The sequence below is a fragment of the Taudactylus pleione genome, unplaced genomic scaffold (assembly GCF_031769625.1).
Source record: "Taudactylus pleione unplaced genomic scaffold, aTauple2 ptg000016l, whole genome shotgun sequence".
NCBI classification, from domain to species: Eukaryota; Metazoa; Chordata; class Amphibia; order Anura; family Myobatrachidae; genus Taudactylus; species Taudactylus pleione.
The window spans coordinates 17,234,854-17,258,273 of NW_028284418.1; the positions used below are offsets into that span (position 1 = coordinate 17,234,854).

Genomic DNA, 23,420 nt, shown 5'->3' on the forward strand with positions numbered 1-23,420 from the left:
GGTTTGAGAAAACTATTAAAACCATGATAACTTGTTTTGAGCTACTGCATGTGACAGCTAATGGTGTGCTTCCACCAACCAAATTTAGCTTCTTTTATACCTTATCTACTTTAGGAATAAATTTTGATATATATCACTGGATCTTCTCCTTGGAGAATAAATATGGCAGCAGTGGGATTTGATTCCAGCAGCTTGAATAGCTCTGTCATCCTACAACCTGCTGTACACTTTAAAATATTTTTACTCTCATATCTGGAATGTCATTCAAAACTTTACCCAAAGTCAGGAAAAGCAGAGATAAAATGTAAAAGAAGCCAGGTACATTTAACAAGTAATGATTATATTTGTCTTCAAATTTCCTTCATTTAGTGCAACTGATCTATCCAAATAACTTTGAAGTACTATTCAAATGCCTAAGATAGACAGCTGTGAGATTAAAATCCAGAAAGATAGGAAAGATAGAGAAAGCGGAATATAAATCCATCAATTTATACCAATGAGTCACGTTGCCAACATTTCCATCTCTAATTGTATGATAAGACCACTCAGTAATTAAATATTAGTTATGATATTACTTCTAATTACTTCATGCCAACTTAATTTTGGCTCATCTTTACTCTTAGCAGATAACATTTTTAAAACGTTTGGGAAGTCTCTTGTAACAATGATGAACTGTTGAGTAGGTATAGGAATCTTCCACCAACCAACTTCAGCTGGGTAATATCCTATCTAATGGAAAAAAAGAATCACTTTGCCATCAATAACTGCCCTACTCTTTGTATAATAAAGATGGCAGTAGTGAGATTTGCACCCACACCTCCAAAGAGACTGGAGCCTTAATCAAGTGCCTTAGACTGCTCGGCCATGCTACCACATGTGCATGTTGTTAGGGTAGCTCACAGATCTAGAACATCAAAATTAAAGGGTTTTTTTGTTTTAAAGTATTAATTGAAAAGATGTCAGCAAAGGTTAAAAGAAAGTTCATTATTAAACAAAAATCCGATGTGAAATTCAGATTTTTTTTGGAATTGCATTTTGTTTATTTTCATTGAAATAACAAAAGAAATTGAGAGGCATGAAGTAATAAAATATTAGTTCTGATAGGGCACATAATTACTTCATGCAAAATTAAAATTTGAATATCTTTATTGTTAGCAGATATCATTATTTTAAAGGTTTGAGAAGACTGTTGCAACTATGATGAACTGTTGGGAACTTGGTGGCTAATGAAGGGTACTATCACCAACCTTTTTCAGTTGGTTAATATCTGATCAAAAATCAATTCTTTGGAAAATAAGATTGGCAGCAGTGGGATTTGAACCCACGCCTCCGAAGAGACTGGAGCCTAAATCCAGTGCCTTAGACCGCTCAGCCATGCTACCACTGCCACACATGGAGTTCTTATCTCACAGATCTTTCATATAATTAAGATTGCTGCAAATTAAATGTTTAATTTTGTTTTAAAGCGACACTTGGAAAGAAGTGTCATGTTAAAAGTCTATGAAATGATAAACAATTCGCTAATACAAGATTTCAATGAAAGGTAAAAACATCCATGTTTTACTTGGTAATATTGATGAGAACTGATTTTTTAATTTTCTCAGTTACTTTTTGTTTGTTTTAACTGACATATTCAAAAATTGAGATGCTTGCTAGATGCATAATGTAGATCGCAGAGATATTCAAAGCCACTTTTTGAGAGCAACAATACATTTTAGATAGTTCTAAAAAAGGTTTGAGAAAACTATTAAAACCATGATAACTTGTTTTGAGCTACTGCATGTGACAGCTTATGGTGTGCTTCCATTAACCAAATTTAGCTTCTTTTATACCTTATCTACTTTAGGAAAGCACTTTGATATATATCACTGGATCTTCTCCTTGGAGAATAAATATGGCAGCAGTGGGATTTGATTCCAGCAGCTTGAATAGCTCTGTCATCCTACAACCTGCTGTACACTTTAAAATATTTTAACTCTCATATCTGGAATGTCATTCAAAACTTTACCCAAAGTCAGGAAAAGCAGAGATAAAATGTAAAAGAAGCAAGGTACATTTAACAAGTAATGATTATATTTGTCTTCAGATTTCCTTCATTTAGTGCAACTGATGTATCCAAATAACTTTGAAGTACTATTCAAATGCCTAAGATAGACAGCTGTGAGATTAAAATCCAGAAAGATAGGAAAGATAGAGAAATCGGAATATAAATCCATCAATTTATACCAATGAGTCACGTTGCCAACATTTCCATCTCTAATTGTATGATAAGACCACTCAGTAATTAAATATTAGTTATGATATTACTTCTAATTACTTTATGCCAACTTAATTTTGGCTCATCTTTACTCTTAGCAGAAAACATTTTTAAAACGTTTGGGAAGTCTCTTGTAACAATGATGAACTGTTGAGTAGCTATAGGAATCTTCCACCAACCAACTTCAGCTGGGTAATATCCTATCTAATGGAAAAAAAGAATCACTTTGCCATCAATAACTGCCCTACTCTTTGTATAATAAAGATGGCAGTAGTGAGATTTGCACCCACGCCTCCAAAGAGACTGGAGCCTTAATCCAGCGCCTTAGACTGCTCGGCCATGCTACCACATGTGCATGTTGTTAGGTTAGCTCACAGATCTAGAACATCAAAATTAAAGGGGTTTTTTGTTTTAAAGTATTAATTGAAAAGATGTCAGCAAAGGTTAAAAGAAAGTTCATTATTAAACATAAATCCGATGAGAAATTCAGATTTTTTATTGAATTGCATTTTGTTTATTTTCATTGAAATAACAAAAGAAATTGAGATGCTTGAAGTAATAAAATATTAGTTCTGATAGGGCACATAATTACTTCATGCAACATTAAAATTTGAATATCTTTATTGTTAGCAAATATCATTATTTTAAAGGTTTGAGAAGACTGTTGCAACTATGATGAACTGTTGGGAACTTTGTGGCTAATGCAGGGTACTATCACCAACCTTTTTCAGTTGGTTAATATCTGATCAAAAATCAATTCTTTGGAAAATAAGATTGGCAGCTGTGGGATTTGAACCCACACCTCCGAAGAGACTGGAGCCTACATCCAGCGCCTTAGACCGCTCGGCCATGCTACCACTGGCACACATGGAGTTCTTATCTCACAGATCTTTCATATAATTAAGATTGCTGCAAATTAAATGTTTAATTTTGTTTTAAAGCGACACTTGGAAAGAAGTGTCATGTTAAAAGTCTATGAAATGAAAAACAATTCGCTAATACAAGATTTCAATGAAAGGTAAAAACATCCATGTTTTACTTGGTAATATTGATGAGAACTGATTTTTTAATTTTCTCAGTTACTTTTTGTTTGTTTTAACTGACATATTCAAAAATTGAGATGCTTGCTAGATGCATAATGTAGATCGCAGAGATATTCAAAGCCACTTTTTGAGAGCAACAATACATTTTAGATAGTTCTAAAAAAGGTTTGAGAAAACTATTAAAACCATGATAACTTGTTTTGAGCTACTGCATGTGACAGCTTATGGTGTGCTTCCATTAACCAAATTTAGCTTCTTTTATACCTTATCTACTTTAGGAAAGCACTTTGATATATATCACTGGATCTTCTCCTTGGAGAATAAATATGGCAGCAGTAGGATTTGATTCCAGCAGCTTGAATAGCTCTGTCATCCTACAACCTGCTGTACACTTTAAAATATTTTAACTCTCATATCTGGAATGTCATTCAAAACTTTACCCAAAGTCAGGAAAAGCAGAGATAAAATGTAAAAGAAGCAAGGTACATTTAACAAGTAATGATTATATTTGTCTTCAGATTTCCTTCATTTAGTGCAACTGATGTATCCAAATAACTTTGAAGTACTATTCAAATGCCTAAGATAGACAGCTGTGAGATTAAAATCCAGAAAGATAGGAAAGATAGAGAAATCGGAATATAAATCCATCAATTTATACCAATGAGTCACGTTGCCAACATTTCCATCTCTAATTGTATGATAAGACCACTCAGTAATTAAATATTAGTTATGATATTACTTCTAATTACTTTATGCCAACTTAATTTTGGCTCATCTTTACTCTTAGCAGAAAACATTTTTAAAACGTTTGGGAAGTCTCTTGTAACAATGATGAACTGTTGAGTAGCTATAGGAATCTTCCACCAACCAACTTCAGCTGGGTAATATCCTATCTAATGGAAAAAAGAATCACTTTGCCATCAATAACTGCCCTACTCTTTGTATAATAAAGATGGCAGTAGTGAGATTTGCACCCACGCCTCCAAAGAGACTGGAGCCTTAATCCAGCGCCTTAGACTGCTCGGCCATGCTACCACATGTGCATGTTGTTAGGTTAGCTCACAGATCTAGAACATCAAAATTAAAGGGGTTTTTTGTTTTAAAGTATTAATTGAAAAGATGTCAGCAAAGGTTAAAAGAAAGTTCATTATTAAACATAAATCCGATGAGAAATTCAGATTTTTTATTGAATTGCATTTTGTTTATTTTCATTGAAATAACAAAAGAAATTGAGATGCTTGAAGTAATAAAATATTAGTTCTGATAGGGCACATAATTACTTCATGCAACATTAAAATTTGAATATCTTTATTGTTAGCAAATATCATTATTTTAAAGGTTTGAGAAGACTGTTGCAACTATGATGAACTGTTCGGAACTTTGTGGCTAATGCAGGGTACTATCACCAACCTTTTTCAGTTGGTTAATATCTGATCAAAAATCAATTCTTTGGAAAATAAGATTGGCAGCTGTGGGATTTGAACCCACACCTCCAAAGAGACTGGAGCCTACATCCAGCGCCTTAGACCGCTCGGCCATGCTACCACTGGCACACATGGAGTTCTTCTCTCACAGATCTTTCATATAATTAAGATTGCTGCAAATTAAATGTTTAATTTTGTTTTAAAGCGACACTTGGAAAGAAGTGTCATGTTAAAAGTCTATGTAATGAAAAACAATTCGCTAATACAAGATTTCAATGAAAGGTAAAAACATCCATGTTTTACTTGGTAATATTGATGAGAACTGATTTTTTAATTTTCTCAGTTACTTTTTGTTTGTTTTAACTGACATATTCAAAAATTGAGATGCTTGCTAGATGCATGATGTAGATCGCAGAGATATTCAAAGCCACTTTTTGAGAGCAACAATACATTTTAGATAGTTCTGAAAAAGGTTTGAGAAAACTATTAAAACCATGATAACTTGTTTTGAGCTACTGCATGTGACAGCTTATGGTGTGCTTCCACCAAGCAAATTTAGCTTCTTTTATACCTTATCTACTTTAGGAATAAATTTTGATATATATCACTGGATCTTCTCCTTGGAGAATAAATATGGCAGCAGTGGGATTTGATTCCAGCAGCTTGAATAGCTCTGTCATCCTACAACCTGCTGTACACTTTAAAAAATTTTAACTCTCATATCTGGAATGTCATTCAAAACTTTACCCAAAGTCAGGAAAAGCAGAGATAAAATGTAAAAGAAGCAAGGTACATTTAACAAGTAATTATTATATTTGTCTTCAGATTTCCTTCATTTAGTGCAACTGATGTATCCAAATAACTTTGAAGTACTATTCAAATGCCTAAGATAGACAGCTGTGAGATTAAAATCCAGAAAGATAGGAAAGATAGAGAAATCAGAATATAAATCCATCAATTTATACCAATGAGTCACGTTGCCAACATTTCCATCTCTAATTGTATGATAAGACCACTCAGTAATTAAATATTAGTTATGATATTACTTCTAATTACTTTATGCCAACTTAATTTTGGCTCATCTTTACTCTTAGCAGAAAACATTTTTAAAACGTTTGGGAAGTCTCTTGTAACAATGATGAACTGTTGAGTAGCTATAGGAATCTTCCACCAACCAACTTCAGCTGGGTAATATCCTATCTAATGGAAAAAAAGAATCACTTTGCCATCAATAACTGCCCTACTCTTTGTATAATAAAGATGGCAGTAGTGAGATTTGCACCCACGCCTCCAAAGAGACTGGAGCCTTAATCCAGCGCCTTAGACTGCTATGCCATGCTACCACATGTGCATGTTGTTAGGTTAGCTCACAGATCTAGAACATCAAAATTAAAGGGTTTTTTTGTTTTAAAGTATTAATTGAAAAGATGTCAGCAAAGGTTAAAAGAAAGTTCATTATTAAACATAAATCCGATGTGAAATTCAGATTTTTTTTTGAATTGCATTTTGTTTATTTTCATTGAAATAACAAAAGAAATTGAGATGCATGAAGTAATAAAATATTAGTTCTGATAGGGCACATAATTACTTCATGCAAAATTAAAATTTGAATATCTTTATTGTAAGCAGATATCATTATTTTAAAGGTTTGAGAAGACTGTTGCAACCATGATGAACTGTTGGGAACTTGGTGGCTAATGCAGGGTACTATCACCAACCTTTTTCAGTTGGTTAATATCTGATCAAAAATCAATTCTTCGGAAAATAAGATTGGCAGCAGTGGGATTTGAACCCACGCCTCCGAAGAGACTGGAGCCTAAATCCAGCGCCTTAGACCACTCGGCCATGCTACCACTGGCACACTTGGAGTTCTTATCTCACAGATCTTTCATATAATTAAGATTGCTGCAAATTAAATGTTTAATTTTGTTTTAAAGTGACACTTGGAAAGAAGAGTCATGTTAAATGTCTATGAAATGATAAACATTTCGCTAATACAAGATTTCAATGAAAGGTAAAAACATCCATGTTTTACTTGGTAATATTGATGAGAACTGATTTTTTAATTTTCTCAGTTACTTTTTGTTTGTTTTAACTGACATATTCAAAAATTGAGATGCTTGCTAGATGCATGATGTAGATCGCAGAGATATTCAAAGCCACTTTTTGAGAGCAACAATACATTTTAGATAGTTCTAAAAAAGGTTTGAGAAAACTATTAAAACCATGATAACTTGTTTTGAGCTACTGCATGTGACAGCTTATGGTGTGCTTCCACCAAGCAAATTTAGCTTCTTTTATACCTTATCTACTTTAGGAATAAATTTTGATATATATCACTGGATCTTCTCCTTGGAGAATAAATATGGCAGCAGTGGGATTTGATTCCAGCAGCTTGAATAGCTCTGTCATCCTACAACCTGCTGTACACTTTAAAATATTTTAACTCTCATATCTGGAATGTCATTCAAAACTTTACCCAAAGTCAGGAAAAGCAGAGATAAAATGTAAAAGAAGCAAGGTACATTTAACAAGTAATGATTATATTTGTCTTCAGATTTCCTTCATTTAGTGCAACTGATGTATCCAAATAACTTTGAAGTACTATTCAAATGCCTAAGATAGACAGCTGTGAGATTAAAATCCAGAAAGATAGGAAAGATAGAGAAATCGGAATATAAATCCATCAATTTATACCAATGAGTCACGTTGCCAACATTTCCATCTCTAATTGTATGATAAGACCACTCAGTAATTAAATATTAGTTATGATATTACTTCTAATTACTTTATGCCAACTTAATTTTGGCTCATCTTTACTCTTAGCAGAAAACATTTTTAAAACGTTTGGGAAGTCTCTTGTAACAATGATGAACTGTTGAGTAGCTATAGGAATCTTCCACCAACCAACTTCAGCTGGGTAATATCCTATCTAATGGAAAAAAAGAATCACTTTGCCATCAATAACTGCCCTACTCTTTGTATAATAAAGATGGCAGTAGTGAGATTTGCACCCACGCCTCCAAAGAGACTGGAGCCTTAATCCAGCGCCTTAGACTGCTCGGCCATGCTACCACATGTGCATGTTGTTAGGTTAGCTCACAGATCTAGAACATCAAAATTAAAGGGGTTTTTTTGTTTTAAAGTATTAATTGAAAAGATGTCAGCAAAGGTTAAAAGAAAGTTCATTATTAAACATAAATCCGATGAGAAATTCAGATTTTTTATTGAATTGCATTTTGTTTATTTTCATTGAAATAACAAAAGAAATTGAGATGCTTGAAGTAATAAAATATTAGTTCTGATAGGGCACATAATTACTTCATGCAACATTAAAATTTGAATATCTTTATTGTTAGCAAATATCATTATTTTAAAGGTTTGAGAAGACTGTTGCAACTATGATGAACTGTTGGGAACTTTGTGGCTAATGCAGGGTACTATCACCAACCTTTTTCAGTTGGTTAATATCTGATCAAAAATCAATTCTTTGGAAAATAAGATTGGCAGCTGTGGGATTTGAACCCACACCTCCGAAGAGACTGGAGCCTACATCCAGCGCCTTAGACCGCTCGGCCATGCTACCACTGGCACACATGGAGTTCTTATCTCACAGATCTTTCATATAATTAAGATTGCTGCAAATTAAATGTTTAATTTTGTTTTAAAGCGACACTTGGAAAGAAGTGTCATGTTAAAAGTCTATGTAATGAAAAACAATTCGCTAATACAAGATTTCAATGAAAGGTAAAAACATCCATGTTTTACTTGGTAATATTGATGAGAACTGATTTTTTAATTTTCTCAGTTACTTTTTGTTTGTTTTAACTGACATATTCAAAAATTGAGATGCTTGCTAGATGCATGATGTAGATCGCAGAGATATTCAAAGCCACTTTTTGAGAGCAACAATACATTTTAGATAGTTCTGAAAAAGGTTTGAGAAAACTATTAAAACCATGATAACTTGTTTTGAGCTACTGCATGTGACAGCTTATGGTGTGCTTCCACCAAGCAAATTTAGCTTCTTTTATACCTTATCTACTTTAGGAATAAATTTTGATATATATCACTGGATCTTCTCCTTGGAGAATAAATATGGCAGCAGTGGGATTTGATTCCAGCAGCTTGAATAGCTCTGTCATCCTACAACCTGCTGTACACTTTAAAATATTTTAACTCTCATATCTGGAATGTCATTCAAAACTTTACCCAAAGTCAGGAAAAGCAGAGATAAAATGTAACAGAAGCAAGGTACATTTAACAAGTAATGATTATATTTGTCTTCAGATTTCCTTCATTTAGTGCAACTGATGTATCCAAATAACTTTGAAGTACTATTCAAATGCCTAAGATAGACAGCTGTGAGATTAAAATCCAGAAAGATAGGAAAGATAGAGAAATCGGAATATAAATCCATCAATTTATACCAATGAGTCACGTTGCCAACATTTCCATCTCTAATTGTATGATAAGACCACTCAGTAATTAAATATTAGTTATGATATTACTTCTAATTACTTTATGCCAACTTAATTTTGGCTCATCTTTACTCTTAGCAGAAAACATTTTTAAAACGTTTGGGAAGTCTCTTGTAACAATGATGAACTGTTGAGTAGCTATAGGAATCTTCCTCCAACCAACTTCAGCTGGGTAATATCCTATCTAATGGAAAAAAAGAATCACTTTGCCATCAATAACTGCCCTACTCTTTGTATAATAAAGATGGCAGTAGTGAGATTTGCACCCACGCCTCCAAAGAGACTGGAGCCTTAATCCAGCGCCTTAGACTGCTATGCCATGCTACCACATGTGCATGTTGTTAGGTTAGCTCACAGATCTAGAACATCAAAATTAAAGGGTTTTTTTGTTTTAAAGTATTAATTGAAAAGATGTCAGCAAAGGTTAAAAGAAAGTTCATTATTAAACATAAATCCGATGTGAAATTCAGATTTTTTTTTGAATTGCATTTTGTTTATTTTCATTGAAATAACAAAAGAAATTGAGATGCATGAAGTAATAAAATATTAGTTCTGATAGGGCACATAATTACTTCATGCAAAATTAAAATTTGAATATCTTTATTGTTAGCAGATATCATTATTTTAAAGGTTTGAGAAGACTGTTGCAACCATGATGAACTGTTGGGAACTTGGTGGCTAATGCAGGGTACTATCACCAACCTTTTTCAGTTGGTTAATATCTGATCAAAAATCAATTCTTCGGAAAATAAGATTGGCAGCAGTGGGATTTGAACCCACGCCTCCAAAGAGACTGGAGCCTAAATCCAGCGCCTTAGACCACTCGGCCATGCTACCACTGGCACACATGGAGTTCTTATCTCACAGATCTTTCATATAATTAAGATTGCTGCAAATTAAATGTTTAATTTTGTTTTAAAGTGACACTTGGAAAGAAGAGTCATGTTAAATGTCTATGAAATGATAAACATTTCGCTAATACAAGATTTCAATGAAAGGTAAAAACATCCATGTTTTACTTGGTAATATTGATGAGAACTGATTTTTTAATTTTCTCAGTTACTTTTTGTTTGTTTTAACTGACATATTCAAAAATTGAGATGCTTGCTAGATGCATAATGTAGATCGCAGAGATATTCAAAGCCACTTTTTGAGAGCAACAATAAATTTTAGATAGTTCTAAAAAAGGTTTGAGAAAACTATTAAAACCATGATAACTTGTTTTGAGCTACTGCATGTGACAGCTTATGGTGTGCTTCCACCAAGCAAATTTAGCTTCTTTTATACCTTATCTACTTTAGGAATAAATTTTGATATATATCACTGGATCTTCTCCTTGGAGAATAAATATGGCAGCAGTGGGATTTGATTCCAGCAGCTTGAATAACTCTGTCATCCTACAACCTGCTGTACACTTTAAAATATTTTAACTCTCATATCTGGAATGTCATTCAAAACTTTACCCAAAGTCAGGAAAAGCAGAGATAAAATGTAAAAGAAGCAAGGTACATTTAACAAGTAATGATTATATTTGTCTTCAGATTTCCTTCATTTAGTGCAACTGATGTATCCAAATAACTTTGAAGTACTATTCAAATGCCTAAGATAGACAGCTGTGAGATTAAAATCCAGAAAGATAGGAAAGATAGAGAAATCGGAATATGAATCCATCAATTTATACCAATGAGTCACGTTGCCAACATTTCCATCTCTAATTGTATGATAAGACCAATCAGTAATTAAATATTAGTTATGATATTACTTCTAATTACTTTATGCCAACTTAATTTTGGCTCATCTTTACTCTTAGCAGAAAACATTTTTAAAACGTTTGGGAAGTCTCTTGTAACAATGATGAACTGTTGAGTAGCTATAGGAATCTTCCACCAACCAACTTCAGCTGGGTAATATCCTATCTAATGGAAAAAAAGAATCACTTTGCCATCAATAACTGCCCTACTCTTTGTATAATAAAGATGGCAGTAGTGAGATTTGCACCCACGCCTCCAAAGAGACTGGAGCCTTAATCCAGCGCCTTAGACTGCTCGGCCATGCTACCACATGTGCATGTTGTTAGGTTAGCTCACAGATCTAGAACATCAAAATTAAAGGGGTTTTTTGTTTTAAAGTATTAATTGAAAAGATGTCAGCAAAGGTTAAAAGAAAGTTCATTATTAAACATAAATCCGATGAGAAATTCAGATTTTTTATTGAATTGCATTTTGTTTATTTTCATTGAAATAACAAAAGAAATTGAGATGCTTGAAGTAATAAAATATTAGTTCTGATAGGGCACATAATTACTTCATGCAAAATTAAAATTTGAATATCTTTATTGTTAGCAGATATCATTATTTTAAAGGTTTGAGAAGACTGTTGCAACCATGATGAACTGTTGGGAACTTGGTGGCTAATGCAGGGTACTATCACCAACCTTTTTCAGTTGGTTAATATCTGATCAAAAATCAATTCTTTGGAAAATAAGATTGGCAGCTGTGGGATTTGAACCCACACCTCTGAAGAGACTGGAGCCTACATCCAGCGCCTTAGACCGCTCGGCCATGCTACCACTGGCACACATGGAGTTCTTATCTCACAACTCTTTCATATAATTAAGATTGCTGCAAATTAAATGTTTAATTTTGTTTTAAAGCGACACTTGGAAAGAAGAGTCATGTTAAAAGTCTATGTAATGAAAAACAATTCGCTAATACAAGATTTCAATGAAAGGTAAAAACATCCATGTTTTACTTGGTAATATTGATGAGAACTGATTTTTTAATTTTCTCAGTTACTTTTTGTTTGTTTTAACTGACATATTCAAAAATTGAGATGCTTGCTAGATGCATGATGTAGATCGCAGAGATATTCAAAGCCACTTTTTGAGAGCAACAATACATTTTAGATAGTTCTGAAAAAGGTTTGAGAAAACTATTAAAACCATGATAACTTGTTTTGAGCTACTGCATGTGACAGCTTATGGTGTGCTTCCACCAAGCAAATTTAGCTTCTTTTATACCTTATCTACTTTAGGAATAAATTTTGATATATATCACTGGATCTTCTCCTTGGAGAATAAATATGGCAGCAGTGGGATTTGATTCCAGCAGCTTGAATAGCTCTGTCATCCTACAACCTGCTGTACACTTTAAAATATTTTAACTCTCATATCTGGAATGTCATTCAAAACTTTACCCAAAGTCAGGAAAAGCAGAGATAAAATGTAAAAGAAGCAAGGTACATTTAACAAGTAATGATTATATTTGTCTTCAGATTTCCTTCATTTAGTGCAACTGATGTATCCAAATAACTTTGAAGTACTATTCAAATGCCTAAGATAGACAGCTGTGAGATTAAAATCCAGAAAGATAGGAAAGATAGAGAAATCAGAATATAAATCCATCAATTTATACCAATGAGTCACGTTGCCAACATTTCCATCTCTAATTGTATGATAAGACCACTCAGTAATTAAATATTAGTTATGATATTACTTCTAATTACTTTATGCCAACTTAATTTTGGCTCATCTTTACTCTTAGCAGAAAACATTTTTAAAACGTTTGGGAAGTCTCTTGTAACAATGATGAACTGTTGAGTAGCTATAGGAATCTTCCACCAACCAACTTCAGCTGGGTAATATCCTATCTAATGGAAAAAAAGAATCACTTTGCCATCAATAACTGCCCTACTCTTTGTATAATAAAGATGGCAGTAGTGAGATTTGCAACCACGCCTCCAAAGAGACTGGAGCCTTAATCCAGCGCCTTAGACTGCTCGGCCATGCTACCACATGTGCATGTTGTTAGGTTAGCTCACAGATCTAGAACATCAAAATTAAAGGGTTTTTTTGTTTTAAAGTATTAATTGAAAAGATGTCAGCAAAGGTTAAAAGAAAGTTCATTATTAAACATAAATCCGATGTGAAATTCAGATTTTTTTTTGAATTGCATTTTGTTTATTTTCATTGAAATAACAAAAGATATTGAGATGCATGAAGTAATAAAATATTAGTTCTGATAGGGCACATAATTACTTCATGCAAAATTAAAATTTGAATATCTTTATTGTTAGCAGATATCATTATTTTAAAGGTTTGAGAAGACTGTTGCAACCATGATGAACTGTTGGGAACTTGGTGGCTAATGCAGGGTACTATCACCAACCTTTTTCAGTTGGTTAATATCTGATCAAAAATCAATTCTTCGGAAAATAAGATTGGCAGCAGTGGGATTTGAACCCACGCCTCCGAAGAGACTGGAGCCTAAATCCAGCGCCTTAGACCACTCGGCCATGCTACAACTGGCACACTTGGCGTTCTTATCTCACAGATCTTTCATATAATTAAGATTGCTGCAAATTAAATGTTTAATTTTGTTTTAAAGTGACACTTGGAAAGAAGAGTCATGTTAAATGTCTATGAAATGATAAACATTTCGCTAATACAAGATTTCAATGAAAGGTAAAAACATCCATGTTTTACTTGGTAATATTGATGAGAACTTATTTTTTAATTTTCTCAGTTACTTTTTGTTTGTTTTAACTGACATATTCAAAAATTGAGATGCTTGCTAGATGCATAATGTAGATCGCAGAGATATTCAAAGCCACTTTTTGAGAGCAACAATACATTTAGATAGTTCTAAAAAAGGTTTGAGAAAACTATTAAAACCATGATAACTTGTTTTGAGCTACTGCATGTGACAGCTTATGGTGTGCTTCCACCAAGCAAATTTAGCTTCTTTTATACCTTATCTACTTTAGGAATAAATTTTGATATATATCACTGGATCTTCTCCTTGGAGAATAAATATGGCAGCAGTGGGATTTGATTCCAGCAGCTTGAATAGCTCTGTCATCCTACAACCTGCTGTACACTTTAAAATATTTTAACTCTCATATCTGGAATGTCATTCAAAACTTTACCCAAAGTCAGGAAAAGCAGAGATAAAATGTAAAAGAAGCAAGGTACATTTAACAAGTAATGATTATATTTGTCTTCAGATTTCCTTCATTTAGTGCAACTGATGTATCCAAATAACTTTGAAGTACTATTCAAATGCCTAAGATAGACAGCTGTGAGATTAAAATCCAGAAAGATAGGAAAGATAGAGAAATCGGAATATAAATCCATCAATTTATACCAATGAGTCACGTTGCCAACATTTCCATCTCTAATTGTATGATAAGACCACTCAGTAATTAAATATTAGTTATGATATTACTTCTAATTACTTTATGCCAACTTAATTTTGGCTCATCTTTACTCTTAGCAGAAAACATTTTTAAAACGTTTGGGAAGTCTCTTGTAACAATGATGAACTGTTGAGTAGCTATAGGAATCTTCCACCAACCAACTTCAGCTGGGTAATATCCTATCTAATGGAAAAAAAGAATCACTTTGCCATCAATAACTGCCCTACTCTTTGTATAATAAAGATGGCAGTAGTGAGATTTGCACCCACGCCTCCAAAGAGACTGGAGCCTTAATCCAGCGCCTTAGACTGCTCGGCCATGCTACCACATGTGCATGTTGTTAGGTTAGCTCACAGATCTAGAACATCAAAATTAAAGGGGTTTTTTGTTTTAAAGTATTAATTGAAAAGATGTCAGCAAAGGTTAAAAGAAAGTTCATTATTAAACATAAATCCGATGAGAAATTCAGATTTTTTATTGAATTGCATTTTGTTTATTTTCATTGAAATAACAAAAGAAATTGAGATGCTTGAAGTAATAAAATATTAGTTCTGATAGGGCACATAATTACTTCATGCAACATTAAAATTTGAATATCTTTATTGTTAGCAAATATCATTATTTTAAAGGTTTGAGAAGACTGTTGCAACTATGATGAACTGTTGGGAACTTTGTGGCTAATGCAGGGTACTATCACCAACCTTTTTCAGTTGGTTAATATCTGATCAAAAATCAATTCTTTGGAAAATAAGATTGGCAGCTGTGGTATTTGAACCCACACCTCTGAAGAGACTGGAGCCTACATCCAGCGCCTTAGACCGCTCGGCCATGCTACCACTGGCACACATGGAGTTCTTATCTCACAGATCTTTCATATAATTAAGATTGCTGCAAATTAAATGTTTAATTTTGTTTTAAAGCGACACTTGGAAAGAAGTGTCATGTTAAAAGTCTATGTAATGAAAAACAATTCGCTAATACAAGATTTCAATGAAAGGTAAAAACATCCATGTTTTTCTTGGTAATATTGATGAGAACTGATTTTTTAATTTTCTCAGTTACTTTTTGTTTGTTTTAACTGACATATTCAAAAATTGAGATGCTTGCTAGATGCATGATGTAGATCGCAGAGATATTCAAAGCCACTTTTTGAGAGCAACAATACATTTTAGATAGTTCTGAAAAAGGTTTGAGAAAACTATTAAAACCATGATAACTTGTTTTGAGCTACTGCATGTGACAGCTTATGGTGTGCTTCCACCAACCAAATTTAGCTTCTTTTATACCTTATCTACTTTGGGAATACACTTTGATATATATCACTGGATCTTCTCCTTGGAGAATAAATATGGCAGCAGTGGGATTTGATTCCAGCAGCTTGAATAGCTCTGTCATCCTACAACCTGCTGTACACTTTAAAATATTTTAGCTCTCATATCTGGAATGTCAATCAAAACTTTACCCAAAGTCAGGAAAAGCTGAGATAAAATGCAAAAGAAGCCAGGTACATTTAACAAGTAATGATTATATTTGTCTTCAATTTTCCTTCATTTAGTGCAACTGATGTATCCAAATAACTTTTAAGTATTATTCAAATGCCTAAAATAGACAGCTGTGAGATTAAAATCCAGAGAGATAGGAAAGATAGAGAAATCGGAATATAAATCCATTAATTTATACCAATGAGTCACGTTGCCAACATTTCCATCTCTAATTGTATGATAAGACCACTCAGTAATTAAATATTAGTTATGATATTACTTCTAATTAATTCATGCCAACTTAATTTTGGCTCATCTTTACTCTTAGCAGATAACATTTTTAAAATGTTTGGGAAGTCTCTTGTAACAATGATGAACTGTTGAGTAGCTATAGGAATCTTCCACCAACCAACTTCAGTTGGGTAATATCCTATCTAATGGAAAAAAAGAATCACTTTGCCATCAATAACTGCCCTACTCTTTGTATAATAAAGATGGCAGTAGTGAGATTTGCACCCACGCCTCCAAAGAGACTGGAGCCTTAATCCAGCGCCTTAGACTGCTCGGCCATGATACCACATGTGCATGTTGTTAGGGTAGCTCACAGATCTAGAACATCAAGTTAAAAGGGTTTTTTTGTTTTAAAGTATTAATTGAAAAGATGTCAGAAAAGGTTAAAAGAAAGTTCATTATTAAACATAAATCCGATGAGAAATTCAGATTTTTTATTGAATTGCATTTTGTTTATTTTCATTGAAATAACAAAAGAAATTGAGATGCATGAAGTAATAAAATATTAGTTCTGATAGGGCACATAATTACTTCATGCAACATTAAAATTTGAATATCTTTATTGTTAGCAGATATCATTATTTTAAAGGTTTGAGAAGACTGTTGCAACTATGATGAACTGTTGGGAACTTGGTGGCTAATGCAGGGTACTATCACCAACCTTTTTCAGTAGGTTAATATCTGATCAAAAATCAATTCTTTGGAAAATAAGATTGGCAGCAGTGGGATTTGAACCCACACCTCCGAAGAGACTGGAGCCTACATCCAGCGCCCTAGACCGCTCGGCCATGCTACCACTGGCACACATGGAGTTCTTATCTCACAGATCTTTCATTTAATTAAGATTGCTGCAAATTAAATGTTTAATTTTGTTTTAAAGCGACACTTGGAAAGAAGTGTCATGTTAAAAGTCTATGAAATGATAAACAATACGCTAATACAAGAATTCAATGAAAGGTAAAAACATCCTTGTTTTACTTGGTAATATTGATGAGAACTGATTTTTTAATTTTCTCAGTTACTTTTTGTTTGTTTTAACTGACATATTCAAAAATTGAGATGCTTGCTAGATGCATAATGTAGATCGCAGAGATATTCAAAGCCACTTTTTGAGAGCAACAATACAATTTAGATAGTTCTAAAAAAGGTTTGAGAAAACTATTAAAACCATGATAACTTGTTTTGAGTTACTGCATGTGACAGCTTATGGTGTGCTTCCACCAACCAAATTTAGCTTCTTTTATACCTTATCTACTTTAGGAATACACTTTGATATATATCACTGGATCTTCTCCTTGGAGAATAAATATGGCAGCAGTGGGATTTGATTCCAGCAGCTTGAATAGCTCTGTCATCCTACAACCTGCTGTACACTTTAAAATATTTTAACTCTCATATCTGGAATGTCATTCAAAACTTTACCCAAAGTCAGGAAAAGCTGAGATAAAATGTAAAAGAAGCCAGGTACATTTAACAAGTAATGATTATATTTGTCTTCAGATTTCCTTCATTTAGTGCAACTGATGGATCCAAATAACTTTGAAGTACTATTCAAATGCCTAAGATAGACAGCTGTGAGATTAAAATCCAGAAAGATAGGAAAGATAGAGAAAGCGGAATATAAATCCATCAATTTATCCCAATGAGTCACGTTGCCAACATTTCCATCTCTAATTGTATGATAAGACCACTCAGTAATTAAATATTAGTTATGATATTACTTCTAATTACTTCATGCCAACTTAATTTTGGCTCATCTTTACTCTTAGCAGATAACATTTTTAAAACGTTTGGGAAGTCTCTTGTAACAATGATGAACTGTTGAGTAGCTATAGGAATCTTCCACCAACCAACTTCAGTTGGGTAATATCCTATCTAATGGAAAAAAAGAATCACTTTGCCATCAATAACTGCCCTACTCTTTGTATAATAAAGATGGCAGTAGTGAGATTTGCACCCACACCTCCAAAGAGACTGGAGCCTTAATCCAGCGCCTTAGATTGCTCGGCCATGCTACCACATGTGCATGTTGTTAGGGTAGCTCACAGATCTAGAACATCAAAATAAAAGGGTTTTTTTGTTTTAAAGTATTAATTGAAAAGATGTCAGCAAAAGTTAAAAGAAAGTTCATTATTAAACATAAATCCGATGAGAAATTCAGATTTTTTTATAGAATTGCATTTTGTTTATTTTCATTGAAATAACAAAAGAAATTGAGATGCATGAAGTAATAAAATATTAGTTCTGATAGGGCACATAATTACTTCATGCAAAATTTAAATTTGAATATCTTTATTGTTAGCAGATATCATTATTTTAAAGGTTTGAATAGACTGTTGCAACTATGATGAACTGTTGGGAACTTGGTGGCTAATGCAGGGTACTATCACCAACCTTTTTCAGTTGGTTAATATCTGATCTAAAATCAATTCTTTGGAAAATAAGATTGGCAGCAGTGGGATTTGTACCCATGCCTCCGAAGAGACTGGAGCCTAAATCCAGCGCCTTAGACCGCTCGGCCATGCTACCACTGGCACACATGGAGTTCTTATCTCACAGATCTTTCATATAATTAATATTGCTGCAAATTAAATGTTTAATTTTGTTTTAAAGCGACACTTGGAAAGAAGTGTCATGTTAAAAGTCTATGTAATGAAAAACAATTCGCTAATACAAGATTTCAATGAAAGGTAAAAACATCCATGTTTTACTTGGTAATATTGATGAGAACTGATTTTTTAATTTTCTCAGTTACTTTTTGTTTGTTTTACCTGACATATTCAAAAATTGAGATGCTTGCTAGATGCATCATGTAGATCGCAGAGATATTCAAAGCCACTTTTTGAGAGCAACAATACATTTTAGATAGTTCTAAAAAAGGTTTGAGAAAACTATTAAAACCATGATAACTTGTTTTGAGCTACTGCATGTGACAGCTTATGGTGTGCTTCCACTAACCAAATTTAGCTTCTTTTATACCTTATCTACTTTAGGAAAGCACTTTGATATATATCACTGGATCTTCTCCTTGGAGAATAAATATGGCAGCAGTGGGATTTGATTCCAGCAGCTTGAATAGCTCTGTCATCCTACAACCCGCTTAACACTTTAAAATATTTTAGCTCTCATATCTGGAATGTCATTGAAAACTTTACCCAAAGTCAGGAAAAGCTGAGATAAAATGCAAAAGAAGCCAGGTACATTTAACAAGTAATGATTATATTTGTCTTCAAATTTCCTTCATTTAGTGCAACTGATGTATCCAAATAACTTTTAAGTATTATTCAAATGCCTAAAATAGACAGCTGTGAGATTAAAATCCAGAGAGATAGGAAAGATAGAGAAATCGGAATATAAATCCATCAATTTATACCAATGAGTCACGTTGCCAACATTTCCATCTCTAATTGTATGATAAGACCACTCAGTAATTAAATATTAGTTATGATATTACTTCTAATTAATTCATGCCAACTTAATTTTGGCTCATCTTTACTCTTAGCAGATAACATTTTTAAAACGTTTGGGAAGTCTCTTGTAACAATGATGAACTGTTGAGTAGCTATAGGAATCTTCCACCAACCAACTTCAGTTGGGTAATATCCTATCTAATGGAAAAAAAGAATCACTTTGCCATCAATAACTGCCCTACTCTTTGTATAATAAAGATGGCAGTAGTGAGATTTGCACCCACGCCTCCAAAGAGACTGGAGCCTTAATCCAGCGCTTTAGACTGCTCGGCCATGCTACCACATGTGCATGTTGTTAGGGTAGCTCACAGATCTAGAACATCAAAATAAAAGGGTTTTTTTGTTTTAAAGTATTAATTGAAAAGATGTCAGCAAAGGTTAAAAGAAAGTTCATTATTAAACATAAATCCGATGAGAAATTCAGATTTTTTATTGAATTGCATTTTGTTTATTTTCATTGAAATAACAAAAGAAATTGAGATGCATGAAGTAATAAAATATTAGTTCTGATAGGGCACATAATTACTTCATGCAAAATTAAAATTTGAATATCTTTATTGTTAGCAGATATCATTATTTTAAAGGTTTGAGAAGACTGTTGCAACTATGATGAACTGTTGGGAACTTGGTGGCTAATGCAGGGTACTATCACCAACCTTTTTCAGTTGGTTAATATCTGATCAAAAATCAATTCTTTGGAAAATAAAATTGGCAGCAGTGTGATTTGAACCCACGCCTCCGAAGAGACTGGAGCCTACATCCAGCGCCTTAGACCGCTCGGCCATGCTACCACTGGCACACATGGAGTTCTTATCTCACAGATCTTTCATTTAATTAAGATTGCTGCAAATTAAATGTTTAATTTTGTTTTAAAGCGACACTTGGAAAGAAGTGTCATGTTAAAAGTCTATGAAATGATAAACAATACGCTAATACAAGAATTCAATGAAAGGTAAAAACATCCTTGTTTTACTTGGTAATATTGATGAGAACTGATTTTTTAATTTTCTCAGTTACTTTTTGTTTGTTTTAACTGACATATTCAAAAATTGAGATGCTTGCTAGATGCATAATGTAGATCGCAGAGATATTGAAAGCCACTTTTTGAGAGCAACAATACAATTTAGATAGTTCTAAAAAAGGTTTGAGAAAACTATTAAAACCATGATAACTTGTTTTGAGTTACTGCATGTGACAGCTTATGGTGTGCTTCCACCAACCAAATTTAGCTTCTTTTATACCTTATCTACTTTAGGAATACACTTTGATATATATCACTGGATCTTCTCCTTGGAGAATAAATATGGCAGCAGTGGGATTTGATTCCAGCAGCTTGAATAGCTCTGTCATCCTACAACCTGCTGTACACTTTAAAATATTTTAACTCTCATATCTGGAATGTCATTCAAAACTTTACCCAAAGTCAGGAAAAGCAGAGATAAAATGTAAAAGAAGCCAGGTACATTTAACAAGTAATGATTATATTTCTCTTCAGATTTTCTTCATTTTGTGCAACTGATGTATCCAAATAACTTTGAAGTACTATTCAAATGCCTAAAATAGACAGCTGTGAGATTAAAATCCAGAAAGATAGGAAAGATAGAGAAATCAGAATATAAATCCATCAATTTATACCAATGAGTCACGTTGCCAACATTTCCATCTCTAATTGTATGATAAGACCACTCAGTAAATAAATATTAGTTATGATATTACTTCTAATTACTTCATGCCAACTTAATTTTGGCTCATCTTTACTCTTAGCAGATAACATTTTTAAAACGTTTGGGAAGTCTCTTGTAACAATGATGAACTGTTGAGTAGCTATAGGAATCTTCCACCAACCAACTTCAGTTGGGTAATATCCTATCTAATGGAAAAAAAGAATCACTTTGCCATCAATAACTGCCCTTCTCTTTGTATAATAAAGATGGCAGTAGTGAGATTTGCACCCACGCCTCCAAAGAGACTGGAGCCTTAATCCAGCGCCTTAGACTGCTCGGCCATGATACCACATGTGCATGTTGTTAGGGTAGCTCACAGATCTAGAACATCAAGTTAAAAGGGTTTTTTTGTTTTAAAGTATTAATTGAAAAGATGTCAGCAAAGGTTAAAAGAAAGTTCATTATTAAACATAAATCCGATGAGAAATTCAGATTTTTTATTGAATTGCATTTTGTTTATTTTCATTGAAATAACAAAAGAAATTGAGATGCATGAAGTAATAAAATATTAGTTCTGATAGGGCACATAATTACTTCATGCAACATTAAAATTTGAATATCTTTATTGTTAGCAGATATCATTATTTTAAAGGTTTGAGAAGACTGTTGCAACTATGATGAACTGTTGGGAACTTGGTGGCTAATGCAGGGTACTATCACCAACCTTTTTCAGTAGGTTAATATCTGATCAAAAATCAATTCTTTGGAAAATAAGATTGGCAGCAGTGGAATTTGAACCCACACCTCCGAAGAGACTGGAGCCTACATCCAGCGCCCTAGACTGCTCGGCCATGCTACCACTGGCACACATGGAGTTCTTATCTCACAGATCTTTCATTTAATTAAGATTGCTGCAAATTAAATGTTTAATTTTGTTTTAAAGCGACACTTGGAAAGAAGTGTCATGTTAAAAGTCTATGAAATGATAAACAATACGCTAATACAAGAATTCAATGAAAGGTAAAAACATCCTTGTTTTACTTGGTAATATTGATGAGAACTGATTTTTTAATTTTCTCAGTTACTTTTTGTTTGTTTTAACTGACATATTCAAAAATTGAGATGCTTGCTAGATGCATAATGTAGATCGCAGAGATATTCAAAGCCACTTTTTGAGAGCAACAATACAATTTAGATAGTTCTAAAAAAGGTTTGAGAAAACTATTAAAACCATGATAACTTGTTTTGAGTTACTGCATGTGACAGCTTATGGTGTGCTTCCACCAACCAAATTTAGCTTCTTTTATACCTTATCTACTTTAGGAATACACTTTGATATATATCACTGGATCTTCTCCTTGGAGAATAAATATGGCAGCAGTGGGATTTGATTCCAGCAGCTTGAATAGCTCTGTCATCCTACAACCTGCTGTACACTTTAAAATATTTTAACTCTCATATCTGGAATGTCATTCAAAACTTTACCCAAAGTCAGGAAAAGCTGAGATAAAATGTAAAAGAAGCCAGGTACATTTAACAAGTAATGATTATATTTGTCTTCAGATTTCCTTCATTTAGTGCAACTGATGTATCCAAATAACTTTGAAGTACTATTCAAATTCCTAAGATAGACAGCTGTGAGATTAAAATCAAGAAAGATAGGAAAGATAGAGAAAGCGGAATATAAATCCATCAATTTATCCCAATGAGTCACGTTGCCAACATTTCCATCTCTAATTGTATGATAAGACCACTCAGTAATTAAATATTAGTTATGATATTACTTCTAATTACTTCATGCCAACTTAATTTTGGCTCATCTTTACTCTTAGCAGATAACATTTTTAAAACGTTTGGGAAGTCTCTTGTAACAATGATGAACTGTTGAGTAGCTATAGGAATCTTCCACCAACCAACTTCAGTTGGGTAATATCCTATCTAATGGAAAAAAAGAATCACTTTGCCATCAATAACTGCCCTACTCTTTGTATAATAAAGATGGCAGTAGTGAGATTTGCACCCACGCCTCCAAAGAGACTGGAGCCTTAATCCAGCGCTTTAGACTGCTCGGCCATGCTACCACATGTGCATGTTGTTAGGGTAGCTCACAGAT

At 33.3% G+C, this 23,420-nt stretch overlaps 9 non-coding genes across 9 annotated transcripts; all 9 read right to left on the reverse strand.

Annotated features, from left to right (window-relative positions):
• Positions 1–1,300: 1,300 nt before the first annotated feature.
• Positions 1,301–1,382, reverse strand: TRNAL-UAG (transfer RNA leucine (anticodon UAG)). Its single transcript has one exon. It is a non-coding gene; the product is annotated as a tRNA-Leu (tRNA).
• Positions 1,383–4,763: 3,381 nt separating this feature from the next.
• TRNAL-UAG (transfer RNA leucine (anticodon UAG)) lies at positions 4,764–4,845 on the reverse strand. Its single transcript has one exon. It is a non-coding gene; the product is annotated as a tRNA-Leu (tRNA).
• A 1,650-nt stretch (positions 4,846–6,495) lies between these two features.
• TRNAL-UAG (transfer RNA leucine (anticodon UAG)) lies at positions 6,496–6,577 on the reverse strand. The gene has a single exon. It is a non-coding gene; the product is annotated as a tRNA-Leu (tRNA).
• A 3,383-nt stretch (positions 6,578–9,960) lies between these two features.
• On the reverse strand, positions 9,961–10,042 carry TRNAL-UAG (transfer RNA leucine (anticodon UAG)). The gene has a single exon. It is a non-coding gene; the product is annotated as a tRNA-Leu (tRNA).
• A 1,650-nt stretch (positions 10,043–11,692) lies between these two features.
• On the reverse strand, positions 11,693–11,774 carry TRNAL-UAG (transfer RNA leucine (anticodon UAG)). The gene has a single exon. It is a non-coding gene; the product is annotated as a tRNA-Leu (tRNA).
• A 1,650-nt stretch (positions 11,775–13,424) lies between these two features.
• TRNAL-UAG (transfer RNA leucine (anticodon UAG)) lies at positions 13,425–13,506 on the reverse strand. The gene has a single exon. It is a non-coding gene; the product is annotated as a tRNA-Leu (tRNA).
• A 3,381-nt stretch (positions 13,507–16,887) lies between these two features.
• On the reverse strand, positions 16,888–16,969 carry TRNAL-UAG (transfer RNA leucine (anticodon UAG)). Its single transcript has one exon. It is a non-coding gene; the product is annotated as a tRNA-Leu (tRNA).
• A 1,651-nt stretch (positions 16,970–18,620) lies between these two features.
• TRNAL-UAG (transfer RNA leucine (anticodon UAG)) lies at positions 18,621–18,702 on the reverse strand. Its single transcript has one exon. It is a non-coding gene; the product is annotated as a tRNA-Leu (tRNA).
• Positions 18,703–20,352: 1,650 nt separating this feature from the next.
• On the reverse strand, positions 20,353–20,434 carry TRNAL-UAG (transfer RNA leucine (anticodon UAG)). Its single transcript has one exon. It is a non-coding gene; the product is annotated as a tRNA-Leu (tRNA).
• Positions 20,435–23,420: the final 2,986 nt, after the last annotated feature.